Raw genomic sequence first — 11162 nt, 5'->3', positions numbered from 1 at the left:
TCACAACTCGCTCTCGCATCCATCGCATCACCGCCATTCCAAGCGTCACCGTGGCCAGGGACCACCACAATAAACCCTCCACCACCTTCACCTCTCCTCCTTCTGCGGCCTTTCTCGCACCGCTTGTGGGCACCGATCCTGGACTCGTACAGGGCGCGCGCCGAGCAGCGGGTGCAAAAAGCGGCCTTTCCGAGAAGTCGGATCAAGAATGATACACGCCCACTTCCAATCCGTCCAATCATTAAGCGCGGGGCGATTCGGGCGAGTTGGAGAGGTGTGGCAGTGGCAGTGGCAGCGGCAGTGGCAGCAGCAGCGGCAGCGAGAGAGTTTCTGTTACGGGCTCGAGTTGGAGAGGTGTGGCGGCGGCAGTCAAGACGGGTCTGGAGGGGAGTCGGGGTTCGGAGTCTGTCGGGGAGCTGCAGAGAGGAGAAGCCGAACGCGGTCGAGGGCACAGTGGAGTCGCTCGTCGCGGGACCCAAGCAAGCCAGCTATCCTCTTTTCCCAGAGCATCAACAACCCCCCTGTTTCCACCCGCGCTGAGATAGTGCGAGAAGGGGGCCCCGTTCCCACCCCATTCCAGGCAGTGCCAGTGAGGCCCGTGGAGGAGCGCGGAGTCGGGGCGCCGCCGCCATTTTGCGGCTCATCACAAGACGGGTAGGCTCGACGCAGTCTCGCACCCACAGACCACGTCTGCCCCTCGTCGTTGAGGGTGGCCCTTTTCTGTTGATTTTGAGTATATGTGTTGTCGGCGCCGTCTGTAAAGTAAAACTGTGTAAGTGTTGCCGTGTGCTCGCGTAGTCGGTAGTAGATCTGCATTGTGTCTCTTTTGTTGCATTTGCTTTTTGTGCATAATTGTTGTGTTACTTTTACATTTGCTTTTGGTGCATAATTGTTGTAATTGTATATGTGTGCTTTCCGTTTGCCGCGGAATAAATGTGCATTATGTTGAACTGTTTTTCCCGTTTCGCTTCGTCTTTTCTTTAATTGAATCTCCATCTTACTTCACGTAAAGGGTTGGTCGTGGGCTAAATACGCCCAATAACTAATCGGAACCGTCGAGGTTGACGATAACACCGCTCGGTTATCCCGATAGTACGGAACGGGTCGCTTAAAGTGGCCCGTGTCCGAAGTCGACCTGCGGCGAGGTGCGATCGCCCGGTCTACCCTCCGTGTGGGTACTTAGGTAGGTCGAATTTGGCGAACAACCCTATCCTACGCGGGGGGCCGATTGGCACGATCGTGGTGAGGCCGAAAGGCCCACCCGTGACTAGTTCCCGGCGTTAGTCCGAGAGGGTCACGACGGAATTGTCCGTCAGGTGGGCGACGTGCCGCGATTCGAGTTACGTGGCCGCTCGCACGCCGGCGGGCGCGAATCCGCAACAATATAAAGAAGAATGTTTGTTTGTTTGTTTGTTTGTGTTTTTGTTTGTTTATGCATTCGCAACCTGCAGGAACCAGTGCAACCAAACTTTACATGGCCGCCTCTTTCATTGAGAGGAAGATCGAGGGCTATATTTGGATAAAAATTTCAAAAATGAAGACCACATAATTGCCCTTCAGGCCTCAATCGGGTCTTGTGCTTATATAGTGTCTGCGGGGTTTTTTTTTTTTTTTCCAGGAAGTGTTTGAGTAATATGTATTATGAAGATCCTATGTTGAGGTTGTCTTGATTTGTCAACAGCACCAATTTAATTACGATGGTGTTTACACATGCACCTGTTATTAAATCGATAGCTTTACACAGGTTTATTATAACAACTCCGTGTTCAGGCCTCAAGTGAGTATGTTGCTTTCACACTTCCGCGATCAAGTAATATGTATTGTGAAGATCATATGTCGAGGTCATACTATGTATGCAAGCTAAAAACTGAAACTGTGTATTCCTTGCTACGTTTCTCCCCAACCTCTAATCCTCCCTGTCTCTGAATGATCCATCTGTTGATTTCTGTTATTTCTCCAAAATAAGTTCATTGGGTGGGTCCCGGTGTCCGGCCTTATATACGTCTGTTAACATTTAACTAAAAGTTCTCACAAACTTCTGTACCTAACCGATATGGACCGTATTTGGTACGATGCATCAGAACAGCAAGGTCTCATGGGGTTGTGCTCCCCATCCGGATCCGCTCCCAATAAGAGGCTGCAAAGGGGGGTTTCACCTCATCAATGACACCAAGGGATCTTTAAGATCCACCAACAACCAGCACCGGCAGAGCAGGTGGAGTGCTCCATTTTAACGTCCATCCGAGGGATGCCTCGCCGTACCTGCGAAACACCAGGGTGACAGCTTGTACCTGGGCCGAGATTTGAACGCTGGCTATACCTCTCAGATTTGAGTGTGCATACTTTCATGCTATCCTGCCAGCCAGCACATGTATGTAGTTCAAAAGATAATATTTTCTTGCTAATTATATCTCATCCGATGTACCATACTCTGTGTTACAGAGTCTGGTTCTGCCAAAGCAGCTTCTTGGCCAGGGGTCATGCTCGGCAGATTGCCATCCCTCTCCCAGCCATAGTTCAGGCAGGAATATGTAATTTGTTCATGGTGCTGGCAATAGCTCACCGACTCTTTGTGAAGGACACCGTGGGATCTTTAACGTCCAACAACTAATGTCAGCAGACACGATGCTCAGGTTAACGTCCATCCGAGGGACGGCACACACATTGATGAATCACCCTGCCTCTGAAACACCAGGATGACTGTTTATAGCTGGATCGGGATTTGAACCGAGGCTAGACATCTTTTAAATGAGTGTTCGTACCTCGATGCCATCCTGCCAACCCTGCTAATTATATATACCCTCCATATTGAAAATATAATGAAAACCTTGGCTGGCTAGTCTTGGATTATTGTCAGTATATCGTTCTGATAACATTTTGAACACTCCTCTTATCTCGTTTGAATTAAAGCAATCACTGGAACGTTATCCATTACCTTAAAAAATAATATTAATTGGAGAATATAATTTGATGTGAATGCGTCAATGGATATGCCTCCTCCCGTGTTGGATGTCAACCCATTGTTATGTTTGATCTCAATTAAAGGTCACATAAGAGAGTGTGTGATAATTAAAAGAGATAAGTGGAAGACAACATCAGATGCTCTAACTCAAGTGATGGTCTGTCAAAGGACACATGACCTTTGATCTTTGACATGTTGAACCCAAAATTGAATTGGTTCATCTTTGCCTTACAGTCAATGCTTGTGCCAAGATTGGTTGAAATCCCTTTAGTGTTTCATAACTTAATAGGTTATCCTGATTTAAAAAATGACCGATAACAGACAGTGGACAGACATCCAGACAGACGACTTGAAAACATAATGTCTGGCTTTCGGCTGCGGAGGCATCCTTACTGTATTTCACGGACCATTTTTTGTATGTTTGTTTGTCGTGCTACTCCTCCTACAGTTCTGGGCCAATTACATTCAGGCTTGCTACAGAGGATCAGCATGACCCCAATTAATGTATTGTGATTTTTTTATCTTTCCCGGTGGTCTTGGGGGCGAGGGGAGGGGTGGTGAGGGGTGTACAAAAATTCTCCATGTAAATCTGTACTGTGTAGCTCCACCTCCAGGTTGGGGGAAGGTATTACAAGTCTCCACCATTTACAGCGCAGTATTCCTGTCCCCACATTTTCCAGTGCAGTGAGGTGTTTTGAATTATAAGCAGGTAGGTATGTTTTTGTTTTATGCATGTAACCCGGGTTATTTTATTGCTTTTTTATTTTTGCCTCCATGCCGCCAAAATAAAGGTATGCAGCAGAAGAAGGTGTTGCATGCTTGGAACAAGATCGACTGTAGGACAGATACTCTGCCAGTAATAAAAACATGTATCGGTGATTGAAAGTCTTACTCATGGTGCACTTACAATTCATTTTCCAAAACGTTAATCCACGAAAAAAAGTACACACACACACACGCACACACATTTCGATGAACACCGTGGCCACAAACTTGACCTTCATCACCCGTGATCAGTGCCAGATTTAGGCGTAAGCTAAACAAGCTACAGCTTCGGCCTTCGGGCCTCACAATCTACAGGGGCCTCAAAAATGTGAGAAGATGTGTAAAAATGTGTGAATGAGGCCTAAAGAACTGCTACCTTGGTGTGGGAAACCATCATGACGAAAAATCGCCATTAAGCCTTCCCAAACGCAAGGCGGTGGTACTTCCCAGAGTTTCCAAAAGTAACCTGGGGGTTTCCTATTTATAAAGGTGATCCTGATTACTTATTTTGTTCGCATTTTGTGTATATATATATATATATATATATATATATATATATATATATATATATATATATATATATATATATATATATATATATATATATATATATATATATATATATATATATATCTTCTTCTTCTTTCGGCTGCTTCCGTTAGGGGTCGCCACAGCGGATCATGATTATGATCCGCATAGTGATTTGGCACATGTTTTACGCCGGATGCCCTTCCTGAAACAACCCTGGTCGCCTCTTACGACACAGGGATATGGTACACCTATTTTAACCGGGGTATACACCAGCCCAGCACACTGGTACTCACTTCGCCAACCTCGGAAGGATGACAGGCTGAGTCAACCCCCTGGTGTATTAATTCAGTGGCCCAACGGGGCTTGAACTCAGGACCTCTTGGATCCCAAGCCGCTGCCCTAACCACTGCGCCAACACCAGGCTCAGTGTGTGTGTGTGTGTGTGTGTGTGTGTGTGTGTGTGTGTGTGTGTGTGTGTGTGTGTGTGTGTGTGTGTGTGTGTGTGTGTGTGTGTGTGTGTGTGTGTGTGTGTGTGTGTGTGTGTGTGTGTGTGTGTGTGTGTTGTGGTTGACGAAATTCGCAAACCACCATTCAGGTCCCGTAGGTGAGATATCTCTAAGTATATGTGAAGTTAGGCCCAAACCCATTGTTTAGAGGGAATAAATGTCATTCATTCGGGCTGCGACCCTTTTAGATAGCCGTTTTTCTTTTACTATCTTTATTTTGGACCAGCCGCCATTACTACCACCACAACCACCACAACCACCACCAACCACGTCTCAACAGCCATCACACAACAACCACCAACCGCAACGCCGCTTCACAACAACAGCCACGACCCTTGCCGTCACATCTCGCTCTCGCAACCATCGCATCACCGCCATTCCCGCGCCGCTTGTGGGCACCGATCCTGGACTCGTACAGGGCGCGCACCGAGCAGCGGGTGCAAAAACACCAGCCTTTCCGAGAAATCGGATCAAGAATCATTCACGCCCACTTTTCCTCTGTCCAATGGGGAGCCAGCCAGAGGTGAAGGGTCGAAGGTGAAGGAGCGAAGCCCCGGGGGCTATAAAGGGCCGCGTTCGCTCGCCGAAAAGGCAGTTGTTGAGGGAGTTTCTGAATCGGGAGAGAAAAAGAGTTTCTGAATCGCAGTTGGAAAGAGTTGAAGAATTGAGGCAGTTGGACGGAGTTGAGAAGAGTGGAGAGTGGGAGAGTTCGAGAGTTGTGGCGGCGGCGAAGGCAGTCGAGAGAGTGTCTGTCAGGGTCCGGAGAGGCTGGAGAAGCCAAGGATCTTTGTGGAGGTCTGCGCTCGTGTCAGAGTCAGGGAGCTGCGGAGAGGGGAGGCCGGTAACGCGACCGAGGTCGCGGTGGAGTCGCTCGTCGCGGGACCCAAGCCAGCGAGATATCCTCATTCCCCCGAGCATCAACAACCCCCTCCTGTTTCCCCCCCGCGCTGAGATAGTGTGAGAAGGGGGCCCCGTTCCCACCCCATTCCAGGCAGTGCCAGCGAGGCCCGCGGAGTCGGGGCGCCGCCGCCATTTTGCGGCTCATCACCAGACGGGTAGGCTCGACGCGGTCTCGGCCCCAGGCCCGTCTGCCCCCTTGTCGATGAGGGTGGCCCCTTCCTTTTTCTTTTGCTTTGAGTATATGTGTTGTCAGGCGCCGTCTGTGAAATAAAACTGTATAAGTGTTGCCGTGTGCTCGGTAGTCGGTAGTAGATCTGCAGTGTGTTTTTCTTTTGTTGCATTTGCTTTTTGTGCAGAATTGTAGTGTTACTTTTACATTTGCTTTTGGTGCATAATTGTTGTGATTGTATATGTGTGCTTTCCGTTTGCCGCGGAATAAATGTGCTTTATGTTGAACTGTTTTTCCCGTTTCGCTTCGTCTTTTCTTTTATTGAATCTCCATCTTACTTCACGTAAAGGGTTGGTCGTGGGCAAAATACGCCCAACAATTAATCGAACCATCGAGGTTGACGATAACACCGCTCGGTTATCCCGATAGTACGGAACGGGTCGCTTAAAGTGGCCCGTGTCCGAAGTCGACCTGCGGCGAGGTGCGATCGCCCGGTCTACCCTCCGTGTGGGTACTTAGGGAGGTCGAATTTGGCGAGCAACCCTATCCCACGCGGGGGGCTGATTGGCATGATCGTGGTGAGGCCGAAAGGCCCACCCGTGATTAGTTCCCGGCGTTAGTCCGAGAGGGTCACGACGGGATTGTCCGTCCGGTGGGCGACGTGCCGCGATTCGAGTTACGTGGCCGCTTGCACGCCGGCGGGCGCGAATCCGCAACACTGGTGTCAGGAGTGGGATACAAACCCATCCCCCTCCTCGCGGCACTGGTGTCGGAGAGCGGGAAAACGGGCTCTCCTGTCTCCAGCTATATTCACGGGAATCGGTCCAGGGGTGAGAGGAGCGACCCCCGATTCCCTCCAAATTACGAGCGATTCAAATTAACCCTTTACGAGAAATAAGATGGCGTCTCAAGGCGAGCGGGAGCCTGGGGTATTAGAAATGGATTTAGAATGTGTAAAATCCATGGTCCAGGATGAAAACCCCGTGCAGGAAATGCTGGTTGTGCAGGAACACGAACTCCCCCCAACTGAACCCAGAGCCCGAAATAGGTGCGGCGGCGGCCGCGGTGTATGACACCTCCCATCCCCCTCTCCACCAAAACCCCCCGATCCTTGCCGAATCGGCTCACCCAAGCGCACCCGACATGGCCCAGCTATGCGCCATGCTGGCGGCAATGACAGCGAAGATGAATGCGGATGCGCAACAAATGAATGCGAACATGAACAAGCAAATGCACGAAGTGAAAACGAAAATGGATACAAGCACAAATGAAATGAAGGAAGAAATGAAAGGGCTGCGGGGTGAGACGCAGAGCATGGGCCGAAGCCTGCAGGCGGGCATGAAGGCAGTAACCGGGGAGCTTAAAATGGCGACGCCACGTGTGGGAGCGAACGAGCTGGGAGGGAGTGCAACGGCTGTCAGGCCCGCGGTGGAGGCGGGTGACAAAGTAATTCGGGAGACGTGTTGGGCGAGGGTCGTGACGGAAAAAGTGACGCTGACCGAGATGGAAAAACTAATTGGGGTGACGGAGACGTGCACGAGGGAGATAACAAGGGAAGAGATGGAAATAATAATTGAGACAAGGGAGGTAAAGGGTGAAGAGGTGACTGAGTTGGCAGAGACACGGGAGATGGGAACGATAGAGGGAAGACTACACGGTGAAGACAAGGTTAGAGACGCGCACACACACACGGAGGTAGTGGAGGACAATGGGGGTGAGCTGGCGGACTGGGTCGAGACCCGGTGCGAGCAGCTGGATGGCCTCCTCCAGGAACGAGGGGAGGGAGTATGCCCCCTTGAAGCGAGTCACGACCAGGTGGGTTCGGTCGTGCTTTGCGAGGTTGAGGGGACGGGTGCTGTGGACAGGTGCATGGAGAGCTTGGGGGGTATAGAGGCCCCGGAGACCCTTGTGGGGACACGAATCCCCAGTGTGGTTGTCCCGGTGTGTGTGGTGTCGAGGTGTGTGTTCATGAGTGTGGCGAAATGCGTGCTGCAACGCACGCATAGCGCGGGTGCAAGGGCGTGTGTGAGAGCGACCGGGTGGGTGACAAAGACCCCGTGTGCGGGAGCGACCCCGTGTGTGAGTGGTGTGGTGGTAAGTGTGCAGAAGATCTTGCTTCCCAGCACGCCGTGTGTGGATGAGGCACCGCAAGCGAGTGCCCCCACATGTGTGAGTAGTATGGTTTGTGTGAGGGAAATGGCACGAGTGAGTGAAAGGCCGCGAGTGAGTGGAGCCACGTGTGCAAGGGTAATGGCATGCGTGAGTGAGCGGCCGAGTGTGAGAGAGACAGCGTGTGCAAGGTCGCTGTGTGTGAGGGAGATGTCGGTGGGCATGTGTGAACATGCAGCCGCGTCTCCCGGGGCAAATGTAATGGAGTGGAGTGTGAGCGTCGTAACACGCAGGTGTGCATGGGTTGAATGGCGACGACGACGACGACAATTGAGAGACAAAAGCCGAGTAGCGGCTGTAGCTGTTTCGGGGACCGCGCCGGGTTCACCCAGCAGCGAGCGCGAGGTCGTGCTGTGCAACGCACGAGGCCCCCACGTGCTCGCTTACGAGAGTGAAGTCCCGGTCCGGAAACGAGCGCGGTGAATGTTGCCGATCCCGCGACGGACAAAGTTTAGGCAGGATTACAGATTTGGACCGGACGGGTTCTCCACACGGGCGTGTGTGGTAAGCTCCAACGGGCAAAGCACATGTGTTCGCGTAGGGAACCCCTCGCGACGTAGGGCTTGTGTTTTTTTTTTTTATGCGCACGGTGACGTCATGGCTGCACGTGGGGTTGGAATCCGGCAGGAGGGGTATCCCTGCCGGATGGTACCGTCCAAGGAGGGACGAGGAACACGTGCAGCTGCATGACGTCACGGGCAGGTGCAAAGTGCGCGAGCTGTGAGTTGCCGCGCTGGTGCTGCGCATGTGGACAAAAAAAGAAAAAAAAAAAAGCAAGCCTCACTTTCGGGTGCACAGGATTCCCGGGCAAGGGGTGAAAGACCCCCTTACCGGGGCACAGGATGAAACTAGTTAGGGGGAAGGGTTAGCTTAGCTAGACCGGCTCCATGGGGCAGGGGTAAGTCCTCATGGGGCCCGTGGAATGGATTAGTTCGAAGGATTGTAGCCAGATTTAGGATGGGAAATTATTTTTTTGATTTTGAGGACATGGACAGACTTGTGAATGTGTAGAGGGGACGTAGTTTAGCTACGTAGTGTTAAATGGAACGTGCTATAGTTTAAGGGACGACGTGGGAGCACGAGTTAGTTAGGGGATGTAGATAGAAGGATGGCAGAATTCAGCGGTGTGTGTGTTGAAGAGTTGGTGAGTTGAGATGGAACGTGTGCTTGGTGCGTGAGTGAGGCCAGCGGGTCTGTGTGAGTGGAGCGAATGGGGAATGCATGGTGCGATGAGTGATTGGGAGGAGGAGTGACTCCCGCCCAAGGGACCCCGGGGTCAGTATAAAGTGAGTTAGGGGGTTAGTCAAATTAACAAAAATGGAGGTTGTTTTGTTGTTGGTGGAAGTGTAGGCTCGAAACCCGTTTGGAGGGGTGCAGGAGCCCTGTTGACGGGCTGGGAGCGTGGCTGCGAAAGGTGAGTATCGCTGAGTGGGTACCCCGGGCACCAGGCTAGTCGGCCGTAGTAGGCCAAGGGCCCATGGGGGGCCCATGCTCTATGAGCTGGGATCTGAAGGTCTTTGGTATTGGTGTCGAGCTTGTAGCATGATTTATGATACCAAGCCTCAGCAGAAACTAGTTCTTGTTGCCACAACAAGAATACGTGCATCCTGTGTCTGCATAGCGATGTTGCAAATCGTAGCATCAGCTTGAAGCTGTACATACTTTGTCAGTGGTTCTCTTGTCCGTGTTCCTTTAGTGTTCTTTGAAGTTTTCCCAGGTGGACAGAATATGCAAACTTTATCCACACATTTGAGCTTGAAGATGATGTTGACTGATGCAAACATATTCGGTTTTTTTTCAAGTTACATCTTTCTTTGTTGCTTCAAGTTTATCTAAGTCTCGTTTCATAGTGAAGAGCTTCCCACATTTCAGATGATGATGTACTCGTGGTACCTGCCCTTCTTTTGCATTTTCTGCAATTTCCAACAAAGTACGATGCTGTCGTAACCTAGCAGCTCTTCAGAGGGAATTCCAGGATTCCAGATCCCTCGGTGAAGTGAGACCAGAATGTGGATCCTCACCAGTCATGTGAATAATGCAAATCGTTTCCATGCTGTCCATTTTTGAATTGACCTTAAACAAATGAAATGGCATTAGAAATAATCACAGCAATTTCTGAAGTGTCAAAAAACTATAAAGAAGTCAGGAATCCTGCAAGGAAAATATATACTGGTGAGAAATGTATATTTTCTTTTTCTATATTTTAGGAATTAAAAAATAGCATTTGGAGGTATCAGCAGGATGTTATCTTTCATTCGGAACATTATTTATATGTATATTATATTCAGTCATCACATATATGACCATAATCTTTTGAGTGTAAATGACTTACAAGGAGATTTGAATGAGACATCAAACTGATAGAGGTTCCTTTGAACAACTAATTTTGAAATGAAAGCTACTCATTTGAAACTGCTCCCAGGCATAAATGATATCCTAACACGCAGAGCTATCAAATGATACCAATGAACCTTGAACACCCAGTTGGTCTAAAGTGTTGAAAGGGTATTATAGGTAAAGGGGGTCTAAAAGGCTCTTGGGGGGCCCTAGGGGTCATTAAAGGTCTTGAGGGGGGTCTTTGATGTAAAGGGTCTTCAATAATCTTCAGGTTCTAAAGTGTCTTCAAAGTCTTGTGGGCTGTTGGGGTTTTACAGGGTCTTTGGGGTCTTAAGAGTCTTGAGAGTATTAGGGGCCTTCAGAGTCTTCAGGGTTTTGTGGGGTCTTGGGGTATTCAGGATTTTCAAGGGTCTTCTGGGTATTAAGGGTCTTGCAGGTCTTTCTGGTCTAAATTATCTTGGCGGTCTTAAAGCATCTTCAAGGGTGTGAGGGTATTAAGGGCCTTTGGGTTGTAAAGGGTCTAAGAGGTCTTATGGGTATTTGGACTCGAAACAGTCTTTGTGGGGGGGGGTCTTTGGGGTTTTGAAGAGTCTTTGGGGGCCTTAAGGGTCTTGGGCATGTTTAAGGGTCTTCAAAGGTCTCATGGATTTCAACAGTCTAAATGGTCAATAGGTTTAAAAGATGCATTCCAATAGAACGTAATTAATAGACTTTACGTGTCGTCAGCGTGCAACTGACATTCAAAGAGTACGTCATTAATAGACATCTTGTGACACACAGACTTGAAGATGCTTTATATCTTGAAGATGTTCGACTACTGATT

The 11162-nt window shown here is 49.7% G+C and overlaps 1 long non-coding RNA gene across 3 annotated transcripts in view; it reads left to right on the top strand.

Annotated features, from left to right (window-relative positions):
- LOC147026569 (uncharacterized) overlaps positions 1-10123 on the top strand; it is a 34792-nt gene extending 24669 nt beyond the window's left edge. The window contains exon 4 of one of the 3 annotated variants that reach the window (XR_015058397.1): positions 9875-10123. This is a non-coding gene — a long non-coding RNA (uncharacterized LOC147026569). Of the gene's footprint in view, positions 1-1451; positions 3576-9874 lie in introns of those variants that run through there. The other 2 variants (XR_015058395.1, XR_015058396.1) reach the window with 2 other exon arrangements.
- The last annotated feature ends 1039 nt before the right edge of the window (positions 10124-11162 follow it).

Source organism: Eptatretus burgeri, chromosome 5, assembly GCF_056783735.1.
Source record: "Eptatretus burgeri isolate ZD-2024b chromosome 5, Ebu_testis_v1, whole genome shotgun sequence".
NCBI classification, from domain to species: Eukaryota; Metazoa; Chordata; class Myxini; order Myxiniformes; family Myxinidae; genus Eptatretus; species Eptatretus burgeri.
Note: the sequence above shows the minus strand (reverse complement) of the source record. Positions and strands in the feature narration are given on the sequence as shown.